General features: G+C 37.8%; 1 pseudogene; it reads right to left on the bottom strand.

The window, feature by feature from the left end:
* Window positions 1-1642: 1642 nt before the first annotated feature.
* LOC141508724 (myeloid cell surface antigen CD33-like) lies at window positions 1643-23193 on the bottom strand (annotated as a pseudogene).
* Window positions 23194-24436: the final 1243 nt, after the last annotated feature.

The following is a 24436-nucleotide window of genomic DNA, read 5'->3' as shown; positions in this document are numbered from 1 at the left end:
ATTATTAATGAACCATCTTAAGGATTCCAAAGAAAAATCTTTCTAGCAGCTGTAAATTACCTCTTTGACCCCTAAGCTTGAATTTCTTCTCCCTTAGACACTGTATATACCTACAGGAATGTAAAATACACAATTTGAGAAGACTGTCAAACTCTACTGCTTTAGAAAGTGCTCTTTTCTAATTAAGCTTATTAAGTCTGACTGCCTAATTGATACCAACCTGATTATGGCAGGAAGCATTCCTGTGGAGACTTATGAACCATAACAGTAGAAAAAAACTATCTAGAGCTATAAACTCAAGTACAAAGAAAGACCGAAAGGCCTCATATATGGAAAAATATTGATGGAAGCCCTTTTTGGAGGGGCAAAGAATTGGAAACTGAGGGAATACCCATCAACTGGGAAATGATCAAACAAGCTGTGGTATATGAATGTGAAAAGATGATGGTTTTAGAGAAGCCTTGAAAGACCTATATGAATTGTTTCAAAATGAAGTGAACAGAACCAGAACTATCTACACAGCATCAGCAATATTGTGATGATAATCAACTCTGAAAGACTTAGGAACTGTGTGATAAATACAGTGTTTCTAAGGACTCATCATGAAATAAACTATCCACCTCTGTGAAGAGAGCTGATGGACTCTAGAGTTCAAAAGGAAGCAGATTTTTTACTACTTATTTCTTTTTCTTGATTTCTTGGAACATGGTTAATTAGGAAATCTGTTTTGCATGACTATACTTAATTATAATAGGTTTTTTTCTTGCCTTCCTATTGGGAGGTTGTCACTACACTTTGCATTTGTTGTCCAGCCCTAATTTCAATGCCACCGAAGGAGATACCCTTCTCATGATAAGCTTATATTTTATTATTTTTTCCAACTACATGTCATGAAAGCCTCTCAACATTCAACATTCAACCATCCATAACTTATAAATGTTTCTACCAATGTCCCTTTTCATCCCCAATCCCCTCAGCAGTGAACAGTTCAATAAAAGTTGTACATGTGTATCCATGTTGAACACATCCACATATTTGTCATTTTGTATTTGAGGAATTAGGCCCAAGGGAAAAGAAAGAAAACCAAGGGATAGGAAAGAAAAATATGAGATTTTTTTTTAAAAAAACAAACATAGTGGGCAGCTAGGTGGCACAATGGAAAGAGCATCTAGCCCTGAAATCAGGAGGACCTGATTTTAAATTTGACTTCAGACATTTAACAATTGCCTAGCTGTGTGACCTTGGGCAAGTCACTTAACCCCATTGCCTTGCAAAAAAAAGTGAACATCATATCTATTCAGATTCTATTTGGTTTGGTTTGGTTGGCTTTTGTCCTCTGGACAAGTACCCTAGTGATAACAGGATATGATATCCTGGAAAATACCTCCTCTCTAGCCAATCCGTTGCCTCTTGAGGCTGGAATGTCAAAGAGGAAAGAGGGCTTTGTTGTAGAGGGCAAGGTAGAGAAGGACCTGAGGAGACGGTCTCCAGACAGCATGAGCTCCTTCCTAGAATAGAATGAGTTGGTATCTTCTTTATTTGACTTCCAACCCATGAGCCTCGAATGTCACCTCATTGAAACAGTCTCTGAGTACTGATCTCAAATATCTTGGTTCTCTGAGTTCTGGCTCTCCAAGTTGTTTCAAGGACCAATTCTTCTGAAGTTAATGAATGCATAATGAATCTCCTCTGAGGGTGCTTGAGTGGTCAGAAGCAACCAAGGAATCCTATGTTGATCCTAGAGGAGTGAAAGGAAAAGAATCCAATGTGAGTGCCCATATGCTGAGGATCTTTGTCTGACCATGGGGAACTAATCATAGTTTGAGAAGCAGGCTATTTTGACTTCTGGTCAGGAGATTTCCTCTTAGGAATGGTTGAAGCGATTTTCTTATACATGAGACCTACCAATCAAAATCTTTTCAAGGTGGAGCTGGGGTGAGAGTGGGCACAGAATGGGATACACATAAACTGGCAGTCAGAAAATATGATTTTGAGTCTAACCTTTGCCTATTACTCAATGGGTGAAGTTTGAGGAGGCCCCCACTTCGGCTTCCATTTCTCTCTGCAGATGCACTAGTTGACATATATATATATATATATATATATATATATATATATATATATATATATATGTCTTTAAATTGTACCAAGTGATTTGTAGATTTTCCAAAATAACCCTGTGAAGCAGGTGTTAGGGAAATTATTATTCCATTTTACATATTAAGACAACAAGACTAAGAGAGTCATTTGCCCAGAGTAACTCCTAGGAAGTGTCAAAAGTTGGCTCTGAACACTCTTCATGACTCTACAACCAATCTGATACTATTGTGTGACCTTAGATCAGTGACTTCTTGGGTCAGTCACTATTAAGCTCTTTGGGTAAATTCATTCCTTCCGATGGGGCTCTGTTTCACCTATGTAAAACGAGTGGGATTATACTAGGTAAGCTCTAAGGCTTTGTTACTGATTTGAAGTGTGATTGGGAGAGCTTTTCCCTCTGTTAAATGAGTTCCCTAAGATTCCTTTCAATCCTGAAGTCTATGAAAAGTGACTGTGTGATCTTGGGGGAGTCACTTTCACTCTCTCCAAAATGGAAATGGATGAGTCCAGGTGATGTCTATGGTTCTATTCCTTCCTAATGGGAAGCATGATAATGCCTTGAAAAGAACAGTGGATGTAGAATCAAAAGACATAACTGAATTACATTGTCTCAGTCATGAAGTGACTTCAGCTAAATATTTCCTCCTTGTAGGACTTTAGTTTTATTAACTAGGGGCTTAAATGAATTCATTTCTGGGGTTCCTTCAACTCTTGAATCCTCAGTCTTATGAACCCTCTTATATAAATGAATTGTCTGAAGTCAAAGGGGAAGCAAATAACAAATGTCCAGATTCAGAGCCTGGCAGACTCTCAGGGATATGAGGGACCAGCTACTCCTGGTTCCCCGTGTTGCAGCTGAGAAAATTGAAACCAAGAAAGAAAAAGGAACTAGCCCCCATTTCCTCTTCTTCCCCTCTCTTCTTCAAACCCATAAATTTGCCATCTGATCTTTTTACTGAACTGAAATTTCTCTGTCCAAAGTTACACAACTTGTTACACAACAAAATGCCCTATACTCTGTTCTCATCTTTCTTGATATTTTTACAGTTTTTTTTAATGAAATTAACTACTCTGTCCTCCTAGAGACTCTCTCCTTTCTGGGTTTTGGTCACTGCTCCCTCTGAGTTCACCAATTTGTATGACTGTTCTTTCTCCATCTGTTCACCTGATTTGTTATCTATGTTATACTCCATAACTGTGAGTATCTCCCAAGATTCTACCCTGGCCCTTCTCTTTTTTTTTTTTTTTTAGGATTTTGCAAGGCAAATGGAGTTAAGTGGCTTGCCCAAGGCCACACAGCTAGGCAATTATTGTCTGAGGCCGGATTTGAACTCAGGTACTCCTGACTCCAGGGCCGGTGTTCTATCCACTGTGCCACCTGGTGCCCCATGTCCTTCTCTTTTTTGTTGTCCATCATTTCTCATTTCATGATTTCATCAGTTCCTATCAATTGAGTTACTATCTCTAGTCAAATGACTCCCAGATCTCTAGAGGGTGTCCCAAAAGTTGTGGTGCAGTATGAAGTTTCTGATACCTTTAAATGTTTTCTGGGACATCTTGCTTATTCAGTTCAACAGTCTGCTCAGCTACTCCTACATCACCAATTGTCTAATAAGACATTTCCAACTGGATATTTTGTACCCATCTTAAATTTGATTCATACACAATAAAACTCATTTACTACAGACTCCAAATCCCCCTTTTGACTTCCATCACTGCCAAAGGCACCACCATCTGTCTGGAATCTCCAGTTTCTTCAAGATCCAAATCTGGTTTACTCTTCTCCACAACTCTTCTTGGTGCCTTACCTGCCAGTGCCTCCATTACCACCCTGTTCTCACTATGTATGTGTTCAATAAATCCTTATATCTATACAGCTTGTCTCCCCATAGATGGTAAATTCTTTGAGGGCAGAGGACAATGCTCTTATTTTTGTCCTTATGTCCTCATTGCTTAGCATAATGTATGAAAAATTATGGGAACTTAAGAACTTACTTATTCATTGATTGCTCAAACCTCCTGCCTCTATAGTCCCTTTCTCACTAAGATTGGAGAAGATGGAGGGGGACCATGGAGAATTCCACACAAATCCTCCATTTAAGAAGGACACCTAGTTCAATCATCATTTCATTTCCCAGCTGAATGATTTCCTGATGGTCTCCAGAAACTCATCCTCCTGCAAGACTCATTCACTCTCACTCAAGTCTTCTCAACAAGTCCCATGGGGCCCAGACTTTTCTCTGATTGGATACTGGAAGGTAAACACTGGAGATCTCCTTCAAGAGCCTCTATTTAAAGGGAAAAGATCAGGCATATCACTACTTTCCATATAGCTGTAGACCTCCCACCTGCCCCATACTGGGAACCTCCATCCCTACCCCCCCAACACCACAGTTGAATGTAAACCCTCAAAGGTAAGGATTGACTTTGGCCTTACTTTGTATCTCCAGAGTTGGCACCTAGTAGGTATTCTATAAGTATTTATTAACTGATAGACAAACTGACAATATCTCTGGTCTTGGTACTAACTCCTCTATTTCTCATTTGAAATTGAAAAACCTTTCACAATCTAACTTTGTTGCAAGGATAATTAAAATGTTCCTCATGAAGGCATTTGCTATTCTGACCAAAATTACCTACATGTTATTCCCTGTTCACCACATTTCATCTCCAACCTCTGTACCTTTGCATAGACAAGACACATGTGTGAAATGCCCTCACTTTGGTTACTCACCTCTGCCTTTTGGAAGCCCTAGTTCAATTCATGAGCAGTGAGGGACCATAGTGGGAGCAGCCAGGTCGCATAGGGGATAGAGCACTGCCCATCAAGAAGAATTATCTCTTTGAGTGCAAATCTTGCCTCAGCCACTGACTCGTTGTGTGACCCTGGACAAATCACTTAACCCTGTTCAGCTTAGTTTCCTCATCAGGCAAATGAATGGGAGAAGAAAACTGAGAACCACTACAGTCTCTTTGCCCTCCCCCCTCAAAAAAACAAATGGGTCATGAAGTATCAAATACTACTCAAAAATAACTAAACAAATAACTCAAATCCAGAAGACAGGTACCACAAAGAAATCATTCTTGATCTCTACCCCAGTAGTTTCTCTCTCTCTCTCTCTCTCTCTCTCTCTCTCTCTCTCTCTCTCTCTCTCTCTCTCTCCCCCAGATTACTAATTACTATAATAAGATCAGCATATGAGATAGCACATTTCATATTTTTAGTTCTTGTTGTCCTATTCCCACAGAAGAATAGAAGTTCTTTGAAAATAAGGACTATTGGGGCAGCTAGTTGGCACAGTGGATAGAGCACCGGCCCTGGAGTCAAGAGGACCTGAGTTCAAACCCGGCCTCAGACACTTAATAATTACCTAGCTGTGTGGCCTTGGGCAAGCCACTTAACCCCATTGCCTTACCCAAAAAAACTAAAAAAAATAAGAAAATAAGATAAGGACTATTTTATAGTTATTTTATCATAAGCACCAATCATAGAACTTGGCACTGTTTCTTTTTTGAACCAATCTGCTGGGGAATACAAGGTTGTTCACTGTAGATCAGCTAGTTGGCTTAGTGGATAGAATGCTGGGCTGGGAATCAAGAAGACCTGAATTCCAATTTGGATGTATACACTTATGAGATGTGTGCCTCTGGGCAAGTCACTTAACCTTGTTTACCTCAATTTCCTCATCTGTAAAATGATCGAGAGATGGAAATTATAAACCACTACTAGGCAGATATTGAAGAAACAATAATATATCATCACAGAGATTCAGAGCCAGCTTGATGCCACAACCACAACACACTGATTAACGGTTTAGTATCAGCCTAGAAAGAAGTGTCTGATAGTGGAGGTCACCAGGGATCTATGCTGAGCCCTGTGCTCCTGACCTTTCTCTCAATGATTTACATAAATTCACAGAAATCAAGTTTATCAAATCTGTAGGTGACATAAAGCCAAGACAGGGATCTTACGCAGTGAATGATAAGTGCCACCATCCAAAATACTCTTTATGTACTTGAATATTGGGTTGCATCTAGGGAGATAATATTTAGCAGGAAGAAATGTAAAGCATTACTTTTGGTTACAAGAAGTAAATTTTACAGGAAAGGCATGTGAAAGGAATGAGCAGACAATCCTATATCAGGGATTATCTGATCTATATTAGAAAAAGATCAAGGGGATTGAGCTGACTATAAAATCCACATGCAAGGAGACACGGTAGCCAATAATAGTGATGCCATCTTGGATTCCTCTGAACTTCCAGGATTATGGAGAGGATTTTCCCTTTAGATTATACTCTTTTCAGGATTGTGGCCAACCATCAGAACCATATTTTTAAACTAGAGAGTAAGCAAAGGACAACCATTATGGTGAATGGTTTGAATTCATGCAATATGAAGAAAATTTGAAGGAAAAGGGAAAATTCTGTCTGAAGAAAAAGTCACTTAGAGAGTGGAATTAGAAAGGGAATGGTAGCTATCTTCAAGTATTGAAACTGAAATTAAATGTAAAATGTTCTAGACATGTTATTTTCAGTTCCCAGAGGGCACAATAAAAAATAAAGTGGTTATATCCAAAGAGGCAAATTTGGGCTGGATGCCAGATACTCTCATTCAACTCCACCAGGTTCTTTCTCTTTCTGCATCTGCTTCATGAGGGAATTGAAGGAATTATGGGAATTGAGTAAACCACACTGACTCCATCTTAAGACTCAGTTGTGGAGTTACTTCAGCATCCTTTCTAATCAATTATGTGACTAGGATAATTTCTGTCTTGTGAGAAAACTTTATTACATTCTTTAATCTTAGTTTTGTGTTTAATCTTAGCTGGGAAAGTGGATCACCTCTACCCACTACTTAAAGACTCTTAACTAAATATCTAGGTTATCCGACCAGAAATCTGATCAGATCTGAAGATTGGTGCAAGGAATTTTTCTTCACAGTTATACATCTCCAAAAACCATAATCTTTTCTGAAAACTGATGCCATACGGGTCAATTAGCTGCCATTTCCAATGGAGGGATTTTTGAATCTAGCATGAGATTTTCACCTTCCCAAAGTAGAATGTGATTTCTATACAGGCTAAATAAAATGATCTTACAGGATATATAAAAATAACAAAAGGCTCAAAGAACTCCCAGAAGGACATGACAAATGAAAGAAAACCTGAAATATACAAATAAAGCAAGAAGTAATACAAGAAAACCACCATAAACTTCTGAATATAGAAAATAAAGGTCTACCCAAAAGTATTCAGACATCACCTCCAGAAAAACAAAACCAATCATTATCATCATCATCATCATCATCATCATCATCATCATCATCATCATCATCATTAATATCTGTATAAAAGAACAGGATAATTTATATTTACATTTAAATATATTAGAATCCTGTTAAATTTTTTTATAATTAGTATCATTTTAATGCAAATTATTCTTAAAATGGGAAGAAATTTAATTTATTATCAAGTTCCTTTGAAAAGATAAATTGAGTCCTAATACCTGAACTAAGTAAGAAGGTTAAAACAAAGGAAAAGACATTTTGATTAATATAACTGATATTGATCAAAATTTTAACAAACTATCTAAGAAATCATTTATATGATCATATTGGATTTATTATGCCAGTGATGCATGGATGGTTCAACATTAAAAAGATAATAAACATAATGAGTTATATTAAATATAAAAACTTCCAAAATACATGATTATCCTGATAGATGAAGATTCATTTGACAATGGAAAGCTTTCATGTTGCTATTTAAAAGGATAACCTTTAAAGAATAAGCATAAAGGAATCTCTTTTTTTTAATTTAAGGCAATGGGGTTAAGTGACTTGCCCAAGGTCACACAGTTAGGTAATTATTGAGTGTGTGAGGCTGGATTTGAACTCAGGTACTCCTGACTCCAGGGCTAGTGCTCTATCCACTGCACCACCTAGCTGCCTCTGAGGAATCTCTTTTAATATAAAATATAAACAAATTATTATATACTATCAACATATATCATCGACAGGAGTAAAGAATCCCAATCTCCCTATTATTTTATATAATTCTCAAAATGCTTACAATAACAATATGAAAAGAGAAACAAATTAACAGTGTAAATACAAGCAAAAAAGGAGACCAAACTATCTTATTGCTGATGGCGTGACAGAAAATTCCAGGGATTTAAAAAATAAATTGATGAATTAATAATAATAAGCACTTGATAAATGTTTATTGAAATGACTCCGTAGCTTCAAAGGGCTATAATTCTGTGCTACCTTCTGATTAAGCAAAACCACTAATAGGTCTATATCCCAAAGAGAGCAAAGAAAAAAGGAAAAGACCCATATGTACAAAAATATTTATAGTAGTTCTTTATGTGATGGCAAAGAGATGGAAGTTTAGGGTATGCCCATCAATTGGGGAATGGTTGAATAATATTAAATTCTTGTAATGGAGTAATATTGTACTACAAGAAATGATAAGCAGAATGCTTTCATAAAAACCTGGAAAGACTTATATGAACAAATACAAAGTGAAGTGAGCAAGACCAGTAGAATATTTTACACAGTAATAGCAATGTTGTGCAATGATCAATCAAGAATCAACATTCTCAGCAATACAAAGATCCAAAACAATCTTTGAGTAAAAATAATGAAAAATTTTACCCACTTTCAGAGAAAGAAATGATGAAATCTGAATACAGATTGAAGCAAACTTCTTTATTTAATTTTTGTTGGATTTTCTTTCTCAATATGACTATTATGGAAATATGTTTTGTATGACTGAACACATAATAGTTATCAAATTGTTAGCTTTTTCAATGATGGGAGGGTGAAAGGAGATAGGAGAAACTCGAATTTGAAAAAACAGAGGTTAACAATTATTTTTACTTGTAACTGAGAAATATAACATATTAAAAATTGGGGGAATTGTTGCAAGCTACTAAATAAAATAACAAAAACAATAGCATTTAAATATACTAATAACAAAATTCAAGGTGAAATAATAAAAATGGAAATCCTGTTCAAAATAGCTGCAAAATACAAGAAACATTAGAGAATCAAGCTACCAAAGCATGCTCAATAGTTGAATAGATTCTACTTCAGAATACTCCCCAACTAATAATGAAAAATGTACAAACCTGAACATATCCAGTGGTCTTGGATGGACTACACTAATATACTCAAAATTATAATATTACAAAAATTAAATTATGGCTTTAATGCTAAATCAATTAAACTATAAAGAAAGCTTTGTAGAGGGGTGGCTAGGTGGCACAGTGGATAAAGCACTGGCTCTGGAGTTGGGAGTACCTGGGTTCAAATCCGGTCTCAGACACTTAATAATTACCTAGCTGTGTGGCCTTGGGCAAGCCACTTAACCCCATTGCCTAGCAAAAAAAAAACCTATAAAAAAAGCTTTGTAGATATGGACAAAATGATAACAACATGATCATATCATTTTTAAAAATTAAAAGATTAACAGATCATATACCTTTGCTAGATCTCAATAAATTAATTTTCAGCACTGGGTTGGTTTTTTTCCTAATTACAAACTTTTTGCTTGCTTCCTTCCTTCTTCTGTTTTCTCTCCAATAGCACAACAAAAGAGAATACACTGGTACTAAATATGCATAATCACATAAAGCAAATTCCTATAATGGCCATCAGTTCTCTGGCAGGAGATATGGTTAACTCTGGTCCTCTGGGGCTCTGGTTTGCCATTCCATCATACTCCGGGCAGAAACCATTTTCTGTCAAAGAAGCACCTATTCCACACTCCCCTTCAAGCCACACAGAGTTGCCTGATACCTTTGGACAACTCTAAGGAAAAATCTCTATAAACAATGATAATCTAATAATAAGTTTTGATTCATTTTTCAATGACTGACAATATAATTTCATAGTTTACTAAACTTTCACACAATATCAAGTGAATAGTTAATGATGGAAGTATTTCAAGGCCAGGATTAAAAAGTTAATTACTAAATAGATAAAACTTCAAGTAAATACCCAGGGATGGCTAGTTTGAGCAGTGGATAGAGCACAGACCCTGGAGTCAGGAGTATCTGAGTTCAAATCCAGCCTTAGACATTTAATAATTACCTAGCTGTGTGTCCTTGGGCAAACCACTTAACCCCATTTGCCTTGCAAAAACTAATATATACATACATATATATATATATATATATATATATATATATATATATACCTGCAAGTTAATACCGAAAACAGACAGAATAGAATTCAATCGGTCATCCAAGTCTCAAGATGTAATAATGTCTGTCCTTCATTTTTTGAAGAAGACCATAACATCAGAGAGGTGATGCTATGTCATGGAATGAGGGGGATACTGGGCTAAGTCACCAGCCTCACTTTCTCCTCCAAAGTTATCTGGGTCCAGTGACCAGGTATGAATCAGGGCAACTGGAGATGACCCTGGATGTGGGGCAATCAAGGCTAAGTGATTTGCCCAAGGTCACACAGCTAGTAAGTGGTAAGTGTCTGAAGCCAGATTCAAACTCCTGGCCTCCTGAATCCAAGACCACTGTTCCACCATATCACCTAGCAGTTCAAGATTTTCCCAAATGTTTCCACCAGTTTCCTTTTCTACTTCCCACTGATTTCCAATACTTTGCTGTGACAAAAAAAATTGTTCTAAATATTTTTATTCACCTCCTTGATATATCATTCTAGTTGAAATATCCTTGGGTCAAATAGCATTAAATGTTTCCCCAAGAAACAATTCCAAATTGTCTTTCAGAATGACTGGACCAATTCATACTTACGACAATAAATTTAATTAATTAACTGCAACATTAATGTATGCCATTTCCCCCAAACTCTGCAACATTTGCATTATATTTTTCTATCAATATCAATCTGATGGCTATGGGGTGGAATCTCAGAGATGTTTTAAATTATATTTCTATAATTATTAGTAATTATTTTTTTCATATGACTATGTACAACTTGCATGTCTTCCTTTAAGAACTTGCACATTACTTTAATCATTTAGCAATTGGGGAATGACTGTTAGTCTTATAAATTTATATCTATTTCTAATAAATCTTAGAAATGAGACCTCTAGTTTTCTCAATCAATTCTTTCACTTCTGAGGTTAGCTGCATTGGTTTTGTTTGTTTAACCATTTTTCAATTTTATAAAAACAAAAATGTTGTTTTTATTTTCCCTGAACATCTATAGTCTAGTTTACTCTATTTCCCCAGTTCCTGAGAGATTCTCAGTAACTTTCCCTATCCATTAATCTCAAAAAATTTTTCCTTGTTTCCCTAGTTTCTTTATCTAAATCATATTTCTGATCTTGGTGATATGGTCTGAGGTGCTGAATTAAATCTAAATTTTTCCCAGATGAATTTTCAATTTTCCATGTGTATTTTTGTTGAATAGTAAATACTTATCCCAGTTGCTATGTTCTTTCAGTTCATCAAATGCTAGGGTATTCCATTCATTTGTTTCAGTGCTGTATGTTTGTTTGTTTGGTTTTTTGTTTATTTGGGGTTTTTTTTTCAGATTTTTCAAGGCAATGGGGTTAAATGGCTTGCCCAAGGCCACATGGCTAGGTAATTATTAAGTGTCTGAGGTTGAATTTGAACCCAGGTACTCTTGACTTCAAGGCCAGTGCTCTATCCACTGTGCGGTCTAGCCACCCCTCAGTGCTGTATGTTTGCAATATTTTCCAGTGGTCAACTTTTTTTTTAGTCATTTTCAAATTCCTTAGATTATGACTTTGTTGTTTCAGTTAAAATGTACTACTTCAAGTTACCTTTCTTTCTAATTTGTTCCATTACTACTTTTGAGATTCTTGATCATTTATTCCTCCATTTCAATTTCCTTATTAATTTTCTAATTTTACAAAATAATCCTATGGTAGTTTGATTGGTACAAGGTTGAAAAAGCAAATTACTTTTGATAGTGTTGTTACTTTTATTACATTAATCCAATCAACCCTCGACCAATTTATAGTTCTCTGATTATTTTGACCTATTTCTTTTTTTTTAGGTTTTTGCAAGGCAAATGGGGTTAAGTGGCTTGCCCAAGGCCACATAGCTAGGTAATTATTAAGTGTCTGAGACTGGATTTGAACCCCAGTACTCCTGACTCCAAGGCCGGTGTTTTATCCACTAGGCCACCTATCTTTATCCACTAGGCACCCCCAACATATCTATTTCTAAAGGACATTCTATAGTTTAAGGTAAATGATGCCTAGGTGTTGCTAAATAGATACACACACACATATATTTTAAAATTCTGCAGATATTTTGAACGGAATTATTCTTTCCTGCTCTTCAACGAGATTTTGCAGACAATATTCAGTATTGATTATTTATAAGGATTTGTTTTGTATCATGTAAATTTTATATCTATTTTTTCAGTTAATCTTCATTTCCTTTATTGTTTTAGCTAACTTTTCTAGAACTATAATATATTATGGTGAAAACAATGAGCATGTTTACTTTGTCCATGACCTTGTTGGAAAAGCTTCTAACTTTCTACATTATATGTTTAATACACATTGGAGTTCATATTACTTACTATATTAAGAAAAAACACTTTTATTCTTTCAAGTGTTTTCTTTCTATATAAATGTGTGCATAAGTCATTTTCAGCAGTGTATGACTCTTCATGACCTCACTTGTGGTTTTTGTGAATAGTTTGCCAATTCCTTCTCCAGCTTAACTTACAGATAAGGAAACTGCAGAAAACAGGGTGAAGTGATTTCTCTAGGGTCACACTAGTCAATATCTGAAGCTTGATTTGAATTGAAGATACGTTTTCCTGGCTCCAGGACCAGCACTCTATCCACTGAGTCACCTAGCTTCCCAAAATATTTGTTGGATTTTATCAAAAGTCATTTCAACATTTTGTTGATAGAAACATGTTTGTCTTTATTTATATTATTAGTGTTCCTTATTTAATCATATTATTTAATATTTATTGATTTAATTATATTCTCTAGTTAATCTCAAGAGTATTGAGAGCATTATTTCTGTCATTTGAATAATTTGAATAAACCCCCTTAGCTAAAGAACTGAGTCTAGAGATTGAAAAGAGCATAGTGTGGGAACTTCTGATCCACAGTGTCATGGGAATGACCAGTCACAGGGTTCCTCTTAGATCACTACACATCCTTGGTATCCAAGCTGATTAGTGTCATTGTGAATAAGGGGAGTGAACACAGAGGGTGTTGTTCTTACATGTACAACATGAAATCACACCTGACTTAATGGAGGATTCTTGAGAGAAGGCACCCTGGCATCAATCACATTTAGAAGGATGCAGCATGTGCTTACTAAACACATTCTTATTGCTTGTTGACTGGCTGATTGATTTCTGTCAGGAAAAATGAACATCTAAAAGTGGAATTTGCTGCCTTGGAAGGGAGCTGTTTCTGCTCCCAATAGATTTATTCAGCCCAAAATATGTTTTAACATTTTGGGTGAGTATTTTGGAAGGGATTCCCATTCAGGTAAGTAGTTTATATAGAATGGCCTCTGAGGTCCCTTCCAACTTATGGATAAGTATGTGAAATTGAAATGATGAGTACATCATCATGATGATGCTTGTCCTTCATTTTCAAAGAAGACCATGACATCAGGGGAAGTCATGCGAGGATAGACACATGGATTGGATTTAAGTGAAGAGATTCTGTACTAAGAAGTCATAAGCTTCACTTTTTCCTCCAGAATCATCTGGGTCCAGTGGCCAGATATGAATCAGGACAACCAGAGATGACTCTGGATGCCAAGCAATCAAAGTTAAGTCATTTGCCCAAGGTCACACAACTAGAAAGTGTCTGAGGCTGGATTTGAACTCATGTCCTCCTGACTTCAGGGCTGACACTCTACCACTGCATCATCTAGCTGCCCTTAAGTCTCTAAGTGAGCTCTATGCTCTCCAAATGTATGTTCTAAGGCACCTCCCAGATATGACAACTCTGTTCTAAGGGCTGTACCAACTTTCATATTCTATGTTCTAAGGTCTCTCCTCACTCCACTTTAGATCTCATGGGCCTTCCAGATAGGAATTCTGTAATCTAAAGTCTCTTCCATCTTTTAGGCTCTGTGTTCAAAATGTAAAGATCCACTGATTAGCCAACCCTTAATTTAAAAGTAATGACCATTGTCAGGAAATAATTTTTCTTATCTGAATCAATCAGAATTAGGCCTGAGCAAGGAGCGGACACTTTTTGAACCAGTTAAAGACATTTCAACTAAGGGTGTCAGGTAGTCTTTTCTGATAGGATAAGAGATTTGGAATGATTCTTGAGTCTTGTATAAAAACAGCGAATTATGTGTGACCTTGGGCAAGTCACTTAACCCCATTGCCTTGCAAAATAAATAAATTTTTTAAAAAACAGCGAATTAGTTCAGAAGCTGAGAAATTTAAACATCTGAAATCAGGAAAGGAAAGAGTGTTTAAGAAGGAATTGCTTAAGGTAAGGAGAATACCTTTGCTTCTTCAGCTCTGCCCTTTCTTGTTAATTCCAAAGGTCTCCAGAATTTTTGACTTCTCTTCCCTTTGCCATCTTATCAGCATCCAAAGAACAAGTAGTTTCTTGGAAGCTAAGAGAAACTGAATGAAGAAGATTCAAAGCTCTGAAAAGATCCCTTCAGGAGAGATAAACCATAATACACCATAATTCAAGGGACCATCTTAAGGATTTCAGAAAAAGAAGCTATAAGTATATGAAATTGAAATGATGACTTACTCCTGGCAGCTAGGTGGTACAGTGATTAGAGCAGCAGCCCTAGAGTCAGAAAGACTTGAATTGAAATCTGGCCTCAGACACTTGACTCTTAATAGTCATATGATCTTGGGCAAGTCACTGAATCCAAATTGCCTTGCACCCAGGGTCATCTCCAGTCATCCTGATCTATAGCTGGTCATTAGACCAAGATGGCTCTAGAGGAGAAAGTAAGAGTGATGACTTTGTAGGGCATTCCCTCACTCAAATTTAACTAACTTGTATGTCATATCATTAACCACCCCCAGCCTTCTTTGAGAACAAAGGACAAATATCATCAAGCTATCTCTAAGCTTGAGTTTCTTCTTGCCTGGACATTCTAAATACCTATTTGAGTATGTAGCATACATTTTGAGGAGAAGAGTGTTCACTGCACAATTTTTTTTAGCTCTACAACTTTAGTGAATGCCCTTTTCTAATTAAACTTATTAAATTTGACTGCCTAATTGATGCCAATATAGGATTATAGAAGGAAGTATTCCTGTGGGGATTTGTGATCTATAATCATAGAAAGCAACTCCCCAGAGCTATACCCAAGAAATTCAAAGTAAAAAGAAAAATGACTGATATATAGAAAAATATTTTTTGCAAGGCAAATAGGGTTAAGTGGCTTGCCCAAGGCCATACAGCTACGTAATTATTAAGTGTCTGAGACTGGATTTGAACCCAGGTACTCCTGACTCCAAGGCTGGTGCTTTATCCACTATGCCACCTAGCCACCCCTAGAAAAAATATTTATGAAACTCTTTTGTGGAGGCAAAGAATTGCAAACTAAGGTGGTATTCATCCATTGGGAAGTGACTGAACAAGTTGTAGTATATGAATGTGATGGAATACAATTACTCTAAAAACTAATGAAGAGGATGGCTTTAGAGAAGCCTGGAAAAACATGATTTGTTGCAAAGTAAATTGAGCAGAATCAGGGGAACTATCTACACAGTATCATCAATATTGTAATAATAATCAACTATAAAAGACTCTCGAACTCTGGGCAACACAATGACCCAAAGGACTCATGAGAAAATATGTTATCCACCTCCAGAAAGAGAATGATGGACTCAGAGTGCAGATTGAAGCAGATTTATTTTTCTATTTGTCTCTTTCTTGCTCACCTTTATGGCTAATGGGGAAATTCGTTTTGCACAATTATACTAATTTATATTAGACTTTGTTTTTCTTGTCTTCTTATTGTGTAGGGAGAGAGTCCACTTTTCATCTGGTTGGTTTCAAATCTACAGAATGAGATGCACTTCCCAAATTAAGCTCATTTCTTCTAAACTTGCTATCATTCTGTTGACTCAGACTTTGACTGATACCACCTCTCTCAGCCTCCTCTCTCCTCTGATTGGAGGGCTGGAAAGCAGAGGACCAAATTCCTCCAAATACATTCCTTTGCAGAGGGTAGAAATTTGACTCAGCTCATCCCACTTCACATCTGCTGCCCTACCTGGTTTCAACTCCCCAGAACAAGATTCTCTCTTATATTCCGTTCCCCATCTTCCTTCCCTGCCTTTTTTCTGTGCATTGTCTCCCCTTTATATTGTGAGATCCTTGAGAAGAGGGACTGTTTTTTTCTTTTTTGTTGATCTTATCCCCAGCATTTCGGCAGACCCTAATCCATAGGAGGTACTTAATAAATGTTTTTGGATTGCAGGGAGAGAATTTGGATTGGAAAAAATAATAAAAACTATGGGAGAGGATTCTGGGAAGATGAGGGAGTAAGTCAGAAAATTCCAAATTCTCCAGATTTGAACAGTGGCAAAATAAACAAGAGTTGGTCCTCCTGGATCAACCAGCAAAAATCAAAAGACAGATCCTGGGATCAAGGTTTTGCCAGAGAGAAATGTTAATACTTCTTGCCTACCTCCCTAAAACAACAGGATGCAAGCCCCAACAAGGGGCAGTTGGATTGGGAGGTAACCTCTGTCTCACCCACAGAAATTTTAACCTCCCAGACAGCTGTATCTGAGCAAGGGAAGAGAAAGAACCCCTGTTAATGGGACACCAGACCCAAATGTGCTGTAGAGCACACCCAGTGAATATGGAAGCAGTGGCATGGGGACCCTTCTGACTGTGAACACTTACAGGAGAACTGAGTTCTTGGTCTTAGTTTCAGGCCAGAGGAAGAACTGAAGGTTATAGCCACTGGAGGGTTCCCAAGGAGTAAGATTCTTTCCAATACAGTGTATGGAGGGGCCTCAGTTGTGGCTTAGACAGGAAAAGGAGTGCAGGGGCTGGACCCAGGACAAATCTCCTGAGGCCCCAAGACTAGAAATGAATGTAACCACAAAGCTATTAAAAAAATTTTTAATCTTTTTTTTAAAAATAACCAGGCAAAAGAGAAATAGCCCAATCATAGGCAGTTATTCTGAGAATAAAGAAGACCGTGGTTCATCTTTAGAGGAAGATTCTGAAGCAAATAATAGCCTTTCCTACCCCAAAGTAACATCAATTGACTACCTGCTCAAAAAGAATTCAAAGAAGTACTCAAAAAATACTTTTAAAACCAAATAAGCAAGCCAAAAATATTCCAAGATTATGAAATTATAAAAAGATCATAAGATTATAAAAATATTATAAGATTATAAAAAGAAGTTCAACCAATTGGAAAAAGGAGACCTAGAATCTTAAAGGAGAAAATGATTTCTTGAAAACTAGAATTGGGCAAGTTGAAATCAGTGAAGTTACAAGAGAACAAGAAATAATAAAACAAAATAAAAATACTGAAAAAATAGAAGAGAATGTGAAACACCTCATAAGAAAAACAATTGATCTGGAGGACTGATCAAGAAGAGAAAACACTAGAATAGTGGGGCTACCTGAAAACTATGATAAAAAAAAGAATCTTGATATAGTACAATAAGAAATAATTAAAGATAATTGTCTTGAAGTTTTAGAACAAGAGGGGAACGTAGAAATGGAAAAAAATCACTGATTACCACCTGAAAGGGATCCTAGGAGTAAAATTGACAAGAACATCATAGCCAAATTTCAAAACCTTCAGGTGAAAGAGAAAATGTTAAAAGCATCAAGAAAAAAATTCAATTATGATGGAGCTACAGTTAGAATGACATGACACCTAACAGTAGTTTCAGTAAAAGACCACAGGTTTTGGAACACTATGTATAGAAGAGCAAAAGAACTGAGGTTGCGATAAAAAAAAAATATCATATCCCGCAAAGTTAAGCATAATTCTGAATGAAAAAAGTGGACATTCAGTGATTGCAAAAAGCCCTGAACTCAATAGAAATTTTGACTTACAGGATCTAAGAGAAATAAATATAAGGTAAAATCAATCATTAAGGAAATTCAATAAGGAAAAATTGTCTACTCTTTATACATGGAAATATAAACCATATGGGGGAGAGAGAGAGAGAGAGAGAGAGAGAGAGAGAGAGAGAGAGAGAGAGAGAGAGAGAGAGAGGAGAGCAGGAGAGGAGAGCAGGAGAGGAAGGGAGGAAGGAAGGAAGGAAGGAAGGAAGGAAGGAAGGAAGGAAGGAAGGAAGGAAGGAAAGAAGGAAGGAAGAAAAAAGAAAGAGAAAGAAAGAAAGAGAGAGAAAGTGAGAAGGAGAGGTGAGCAGGAGAGGAGAGCAGGAGAGGAAGGGGGAAGGAAGGAAGGAAGGAAGGAAGGAAGGAAGGAAGGAAGGAAGGAAGGAAGAAAAAGAAAGAAAGAAAAAGAGAGAGAAAGAAAGAAAGAAAGCAAGAAAGAAAGAAAGAAAGAAAGAAAGAAAGAAAGAAAGAAAGAAAGAAAGAAAGAAAGAAAGAAAGAAAGAAGGAGGAAAGGAAGGGAGAAAGGAATGAAGGAAAGAAGGAAAAGAAAAGAATACCTCCAATCCATCAAGGATATAAGGGAATGGAGTAGCAAGTTCTGGAGATACAATTTAGTGTAAGTGGAAATTGGGATGGTAGTGGCAGAGCTTGTTATACAAAAGACTTTCCTCCCACTCAGCAAGACTACATTTCTATGCTCTTTGATCCACTGACTCAGACAACAAGAGTTTTATCTTCTGGATAAATGCCCTAGTTTGAACATGATGTGTCTTCTTGGAAAATGCCTCCTCCTCAGTCCATTATTTTGCCTCCTGAGACTAGTATGTCTAAACAGAAACGTAACTTGTCATGTAATCTCAATGTCACAGGGCAAGATAGGACAGAATTGGAGGAGTGAGTCTCTAGACAGTGAATTCCTCCTAGAAAGAGAATCAGATGGCATCTTCTTTATTTGACCTCCCGCCCCATGAGCCTCCAATGCCGACTCATTGAAACAATCTTTGAGCACTGGTCTTCGGTTCTCTGGATTCTGGATCTCCAGATTGTTTCTGAAGTTAAGGGATGCATAGTGAATTTCCTCTGAGGGTGCTTGGGTGACTAGGCAGAGGCAACCCAGGACTTCTGTGTTGATTCTAGAGGGATAAATGGAAAAGAATTCAGTATGAGCCCAGGATGCTGAGGATCTTGACCTGATCATGGGGAACCAGTCATGGTGTGAGGAGGAGGTTGTTTTGACTTTTGGTCAGGAGCCTTTCTCTTAGGAATGGTAGTTGCTATTTGCTTATGCATGTGTCCTACCAGTCAAATTGGGATCTTTTCAAGGTAGGAGTGGGGTGAGGGTGGGACAGAGAATAAGATACAAGGAGGGGGAAATCATAAGCTGGAAGTCAGAAAATGCAGTTTTGAGTCTAGCTTTTCTCTATTTTTCCATTAGTGAAGTTGAGGAGGCCCCCACTGGGGCTTCCATTTCCTTCTGCTGATATAATAGTGGGAGTGTATAGTCCCTTAAATTCTATCAAGTTATTTGCAGATCATTGGATACTGAAAATAACCCCGTGAAGCAAGTATTAGGGATCTTATAATTTCATTTAACATATTAGGACAATGAGGTTGAGACAGGAAATTACTTGCTCAGGGTAACCCCAGTATCAGAAGTTTAACCCTCTCCACAATAAGTCCACTCTCCCAAACTATAATATGTCTCATGCTACTATGTGATGTTGGATAAATCTCTTTTCTTTTGGTGGAAAACTCTAAGCTCTTTGATTATGTTTCTTCCTTCTAATAAGGCTCAGTGTTCGCCTATGAAAAATGAGTGGGGTTGTACTAATTAAGCTCTAAGGCTTTGCTAGAGACTTGCTGTGTGGCATTGGCAGAGTCCCTTTCCCTCACAAGGCCTAATATATTCCCTCTCTAGGTTCTCTAGTTCTCTAGGTTCCTTCCAATTCTAAAGTCAATGAAAAATGGTAAGTGTGACCTTGGAGAATTCTCTTTTCCTCTCTGAGCATCAGATTTGGCCTCTAAAATGAATTCCCTAAAATTCATTTCAACTCTGAAGTCCATGCAAAGAGACTGTGACATTGGGGGGAATCATTTTCCCTTTCTGGGTCTCAGTTTCACTCTCTGTAAAGCTAAAATGGGTGACTTTGGTCCTTTTCTATCCATAGGGGGACACACTGATGTCTTAGAAAGAATACTAGATGTGAAATCAAAGGACACGTGACTGAATTACACTGCCTCAATGATGAAGTGACCTGAGTTACTTACTACTTTCTAGGACTTTATTTCATTATGTCTGAAACTTGGAAGTTAGATGAATTTATTTCTGAATCCTCAATATTATGATCTCTCATATAAATGAATTCTCTGAAGGAAAGAGGCATGTCTTGATTCAGAGTCTTGCAAATGGGGAGAATTATGACAAAAAGACTCTCAGGAATATGAGGGTCCAACTCCTTCTAGTTTCCTGTGGAATTAGCTCCACATCCTCTTCTCCCACTCTCTTCTTCATGCCCATCAATCTGCCTTCTGACTTTATTACTCAACTGAGATTTCTCTATCCAAATTTAACAGCATCTTACATAATAGAAAGCCCTTTACTCTACCCTCATCTTCCTTGACATCTCTATATTTTCTGATGCTCTTAATCACCCTCTCCTCCTAGATACTCTCTTCTCTGTTTTTTGTCACTACATTCTCTGAATTCTCCACTCAGTCTGACCATCATTTTCTCCATGTCATATCCCTTAACTGTGGTTGTCCCTCCAAGATTCTGCCAAGGTCCCTCTTCTCTTTTTTTTGTTTTTCTCTATAACCCATCACTTTGTGATTTTGTCAGCTACCAGGGGCTGGATTACCATCTCTAGTTAGATGAGGGGGTATATATACAGTGTCTCAAAGTTATAAATGGCATTAAGACTCCTGGGACACATTGCATATCCAACCCAACTCTGCTGAGCTAGTCCTGCATCAGCCACTGACTATCTATATGACCTAGGGCAAGTTACTTTACCCTGTTTGTTTCAGGTTCCTCAATCAAAAAATGAACTGGAAGAAAGAATTGAGAATCTCTGTAGTTTCTTTGTCAAGAAAACCCCAGGGCGTCTAGGTGGCACAGTGGATAGAGCACTGGCCCTGGAGTCAGGAGTACCTGAGTTCAAATCCAGCCTCAGACACTTAATAATTACCTAGCTGTGTGACCTTGGGCAAGCCACTCAACCCCATTGCCTTGCAAAAACTAAAAAAAAAAAAAGAAAAGAAAACCCCAAATGGGGTCACAAAGAGTCAGACATATGACTGTACAAAGTACCAAAAAATGACTGAGCAACAACAGTTCAGAGGCTATGTACCACAAGAAATCATTCTTGATCTCTTAATCTCTTTCCCATTAATTAGCTCTCACCCTGCCAAATTACTATCATTTGTACAGTGTATGTAATACTATATTTCATATTTTTAGTTCATGTTGTCATCTCCCACACCATCCTACCACCCACAAAATAACAAAAGTGCTAGAAGGTAAGAACTATTTCATAGTTATTTTACCTCAAGCACCAAACTTAATACTTGGCTCTATGTTTCATTTAGATCCAACCTGCTATTTCATTCATGGATAATACACTGTTCTTTAGTGTAGAGCATCTAGCTGGCAGAGTGGATAGAATACTGGGCCTGGAATCAGGAAAACCTGATTTCAGGCAATTGCCAGTTGTATGATACAGTGCAACTTTATTTGCCTCAGTTTCCTCATCTGTAAAAGGAGCAGAAGAAGGAAATTATGAACTACTCCTAGTTCCTTTGCCAAGAAAACCTCAAATGGGGTCACAAAAACACTACTGGAATGACAGAACAACAACAGAACACATAGGCCACACAGCCGGTAGAAAGTGCAAGCAACTCTTGAAATCAAGGATCCTTGACCCCACAGCTACCTTTCCAAAGTGTACTATTGTGTTCATATTTTGCACATAGAAGACTATTTAAAACCATACTTGAATTGAACTGAGTCCAACTCCCTCACTTTAAAAATTAGGAAACTGAGGTTGAGAGGAAACATCATGTCTGATACACACACTGAATATGAAACTCCCAATGTGGCCTGAAGAGGGCAAAGACCAAATCCTCTTTCTGGTTATAAGTGGCAGAAACCATTTTTGAAACTTTTCTACCTACCCTAAGTTTTGGAAGGTGAGAATGGAGTTTCAGGACCATGGTCAGATCATTTACCAAAGGGACCTCTTCAGGGTCCTGATTGATATCATCCACTTCCTTGCTGTCCTGGGGGTCTGAGTCCTTCACCTGCTTCTTCCTCAGAAACTTCACATTGAAGAAATTACTCCAGCATTTTGACATGACCCTTAGCCCTACTACTAACCACTTCCATCACTGGAGTAGTCCTCTTCTCTCCCACTCGTATCCTAAATGTCAGTCCCCATCACTCACAGTGCCAGAATAAGACATTGGGGCAAAAAGAGTAATGATCTCAGCTCCCATGAGTATCCCTCCGGAGAACATAAGTATACCATTTCTATCAAGGGACATGTAATTTGGGTAACCAGGAAGCATGGCAGATGGAGTGTCAGCTCTTGAATCAGAAGGACCTGAGTTCAAATCCAGCCTCAAACATCCTTGGCTGCAGCTTTTCCCTCTAAAATGCCAGGAACTGTCTTGTCCTATTAAGAATCTAAGTCTTCCATAGGTATCTGGTATTCTGTTCGCTTGTCTGAGATTTTTCCCTCCACCATCAGTTAGCATGGAGTAAATTTGTTGTCAAGCTCATGCGTCCCTGGCTCCCAGTACTCAACAGGTAACACTGAGGTGGACAGTTCTTTCTGTTCTTCCTCTTATCCCAGGAAGGGTCATCCAACAGGTAAGAGTAGAGCTATGGTCCTGGAGACTTGGAATGAGGATTACCTCAAAAAACAGAGGGTTTCTCTGCTGAATTTCAGTGATGTTCAAGAAAAAAGAAGGGGTGTGCCATATACAAAGACTGAGGGGACTAAATAAATAACTTTCACCAAGTGACCAAGATCTCTAGAATTTATGGATGTCTGACTTCTGTGTTAGAGTTGGAGGAAAGAAAGACAACAAGACCTCCAAGGAGGGACCCACAACCTTAACTAATAACCTCAAGACCATCCCTGATATATCTCTATATTCCCTTGCCAGTGGGATACCTCTTTAAAAATTGCAGATCCGTCCTTCCTATATCACTCTAGGGGCTGAACTTCTCACTATTACCTATGAGGATCTGTGTCAGCAAAAAGGAACCCACAATATGGTCTCCACCATGATGACTTTCATGTAAGCTTTGTAATGTGTGTGTGTGTGTATATATATATATATATATATATATATATATATATATATATATATATATGTCCATTCATCTTCCAATATCCCTTTATCTCTAGCAAAATCAATGCCAGTTCATGCCTCACTTAGCCCTCACTCATGTTCTCTTTCTCCAGTGAGGAGCCCACAGTGAGTTCCTATTCTTGGTCTTATACCCTCTATAATCTCCCCTGACTACTGGTGCTGACTAGAATAACACTTGTTCCTGTGACCCGCCCTCCCCTTAAAACATGGAGCATGAAGGACTTCCCATCCTGGTGATTAGAAGCTACCCTTATCCCATGACCTAGATCCTATCCCCATCACCAAGGTCTTCTCACTAATGGTTTCTTTACCTTTCACACTCACAGTAACTGAATATAACTGAATTTCACACTCTTTCCTGAATGTCCATGATGCTCAGAGAGCAATTGTTCATCATAGGGTCCCTAACAAGATAGAATCACCTCTTGGGCTCCTCTGCCACATGCTGTTTTGAGTCATTTGTCATTACTACTTTGTGTCTTTCAATGTTGATTTTTTTCCTTGAACCAGTCTCCAAGAGCCAGGGGTTATGAGCTATGAAGGAGAGGAGAAAGAACAGAGGACCCAGATGCACTGTCCCTCTTATACTGTCACTGATGCCAGAGCTTCCAACTTATATTATATTGCAGGGACCCTGTTCCCAGAGTGGCTTGCTTGTGGTGGGCATCAAGAATGTGGTTGGAGTCTTGGATGCATATATAGTTTCTGAAGGACAACGCTGAAGAGGAAATGGGGAACAACTCCACCAATAGATGGACATGGCAGGTCAAGATCAGGTCCTAGCCATTCAGTGAGACTACATTTTATTTTTGCCCAATGACTGTCCAGTTACTCTCAGTCATGAATGTCCCTGAGGGCAGAATTAAGCCAAAATCTATATCCTCTTCCTTCTTAAACCTTTTTCAGGCTCAACTTTGCCCATCT

This window comes from Macrotis lagotis, chromosome 1 (assembly GCF_037893015.1).
Source record: "Macrotis lagotis isolate mMagLag1 chromosome 1, bilby.v1.9.chrom.fasta, whole genome shotgun sequence".
Taxonomy (NCBI): Eukaryota; Metazoa; Chordata; class Mammalia; order Peramelemorphia; family Peramelidae; genus Macrotis; species Macrotis lagotis.
The sequence above is the reverse complement of the archived record's forward strand: the minus strand, read 5'-3'. Positions and strand labels throughout refer to the sequence as shown.